Below are 2,425 nucleotides of genomic sequence, written 5' to 3'. Positions count from 1 at the left end.
CCACCGTCCTGCTGTCTTAAGCAACCAACGCCTTTCATGGTTTCCCATGAGCGTCGATTCGGGCGCCTTAACTCGGCGTTTGGTTCATCCCACAGCGCCAGTTCTGCTTACCAAAAGTGGCCCACTTGGCACTCCGATCCGAGTCGTTTGCTCGCGGCTTCAGCATATCAAGCAAGCCGGAGATCTCACCCATTTAAAGTTTGAGAATAGGTTGAGGTCGTTTCGGCCCCAAGGCCTCTAATCATTCGCTTTACCGGATGAGACTCGTACGAGCACCAGCTATCCTGAGGGAAACTTCGGAGGGAACCAGCTACTAGATGGTTCGATTAGTCTTTCGCCCCTATACCCAGCTCCGACGATCGATTTGCACGTCAGAATCGCTACGGACCTCCATCAGGGTTTCCCCTGACTTCGTCCTGGCCAGGCATAGTTCACCATCTTTCGGGTCCCAACGTGTACGCTCTAGGTGCGCCTCACCTCGCAATGAGGACGAGACGCCCCGGGAGTGCGGAGGCCGCCGCCCCGTGAAGGGCGGGGAAGCCCCATCCTCCCTCGGCCCGCGCAAGGCGAGACCTTCACTTTCATTACGCCTTTAGGTTTCGTACAGCCCAATGACTCGCGCACATGTTAGACTCCTTGGTCCGTGTTTCAAGACGGGTCGTGAAATTGTCCAAAGCTGAAGCGCCGCTGACGGGAGCGATTATTCCGCCCGAGAGCATCCCGAGCCAACAGCGGCGCGGGTCCGGGGCCGGGCCAGGTAGGTCCGTCATCCGGGAAGAACCGCGCGCGCTTGCCGGGAGCCCGAGCGCCCAAAGGGGCGAATCGACTCCTCCAGATATACCGCCGAGCAGCCAGCCAGGACACCGGGGCTCTGCCCAACAGACGCGAACCGAGGCCCGCGGAAGGACAGGCTGCGCACCCGGGCCGTAGGCCGGCACCCAGCGGGTCGCGACGTCCTACTAGGGGAGAAGTGCGGCCCACCGCACACCGGAACGGCCCCACCCCGCGGCGAGTGGAAAGGCAACCGGACACGACCCCGCCGCGGATTGCTCCGCGCGGGCGGCCGGCCCCATCTGCCGAGGGCGGGGGCCAGTGGCCGGATGGGCGTGAATCTCACCCGTTCGACCTTTCGGACTTCTCACGTTTACCCCAGAACGGTTTCACGTACTTTTGAACTCTCTCTTCAAAGTTCTTTTCAACTTTCCCTCACGGTACTTGTTCGCTATCGGTCTCGTGGTCATATTTAGTCTCAGATGGAGTTTACCACCCACTTGGAGCTGCACTCTCAAGCAACCCGACTCGAAGGAGAGGTCCCGCCGACGCTCGCACCGGCCGCTACGGGCCTGGCACCCTCTACGGGCCGTGGCCTCATTCAAGTTGGACTTGGGCTCGGCGCGAGGCGTCGGGGTAGTGGACCCTCCCAAACACCACATGCCACGACAGGCGGCAGCCTGCGGGGTTCGGTGCTGGACTCTTCCCTGTTCGCTCGCCGCTACTGGGGGAATCCTTGTTAGTTTCTTTTCCTCCGCTTAGTAATATGCTTAAATTCAGCGGGTAGTCTCGCCTGCTCTGAGGTCGTTGTACGAGGTGTCGCACGCCACACCGCCAGCCGGCTGTGCACGCTACCGAGAAAGTACCGGTATGCGAACCGCCAGGCGACGGGCGCGCATCGCACGTTTAAGGAGACGCGGCCGGCCACACAGGCGACCACGACACTCCCACGTCTCCGAAGCGGGACAAACGCCGCGCGCTTCAGTATACGTAGCCGACCCTCAGCCAGACGTGGCCCGGGAACGGAATCCATGGACCGCAATGTGCGTTCGAAACGTCGATGTTCATGTGTCCTGCAGTTCACATGTCGACGCGCAATTTGCTGCGTTCTTCATCGACCCACGAGCCGAGTGATCCACCGTCCTGGGTGATCTTTTCCTTTTCAGTCTCCCACTGTCTCTTTCAAGACAGTAGCATTTGCGGGACTGAGGCGTCTGACGGCCCCTGTTCCACTATTTTTTTGTGTCCAACGGCCTCACAGCCGATGGGCGTCGTACGGCTCCACACCGGAGCGGACAGGCACTCGGGCGAACGTCATTCAAAACCGGCGCCAGGCGCCAGGTACCGCAGGCCAGCCGCTCCAGAGCTTCAGCGCTCGTACCACACAACAACAACACTTCCGCTAGTTTTGAGAGGCACGCGTGGTTCCGCACGCGGCGCACGGCCACTGCCGTACAGGTAGCGTGTTGCGCGACACGACACGCACATCGAAAGACATGCAGTCTAGTCGGTAATGATCCTTCCGCAGGTTCACCTACGGAAACCTTGTTACGACTTTTACTTCCTCTAAATGATCAAGTTTGGTCATCTTTCCGGTAGCATCGGCAACGACAGAGTCGATGCCGCGTACCAGTCCGAAGACCTCACTAAATCA

General features: G+C 60.0%; 2 non-coding genes across 2 annotated transcripts in view; both read right to left on the bottom strand.

Moving 5' to 3' along the window:
• Positions 1-1,578, bottom strand: part of LOC126332608 (large subunit ribosomal RNA) — a 4,222-nt gene extending 2,644 nt beyond the window's left edge. The window contains exon 1 of the ribosomal RNA XR_007563793.1: positions 1-1,578. This exon is cut by the window's left edge and continues 2,644 nt beyond it. This is a non-coding gene — a ribosomal RNA (large subunit ribosomal RNA).
• A 188-nt stretch (positions 1,579-1,766) lies between these two features.
• Positions 1,767-1,921, bottom strand: LOC126332603 (5.8S ribosomal RNA). The gene has a single exon (XR_007563788.1). It is a non-coding gene; the product is annotated as a 5.8S ribosomal RNA (ribosomal RNA).
• Between the last annotated feature and the right edge of the window lie 504 nt (positions 1,922-2,425).

This window comes from Schistocerca gregaria, unplaced genomic scaffold (genome assembly GCF_023897955.1).
Source record: "Schistocerca gregaria isolate iqSchGreg1 unplaced genomic scaffold, iqSchGreg1.2 ptg001480l, whole genome shotgun sequence".
NCBI classification, from domain to species: Eukaryota; Metazoa; Arthropoda; class Insecta; order Orthoptera; family Acrididae; genus Schistocerca; species Schistocerca gregaria.
Note: the sequence above shows the minus strand (reverse complement) of the source record. Positions and strands in the feature narration are given on the sequence as shown.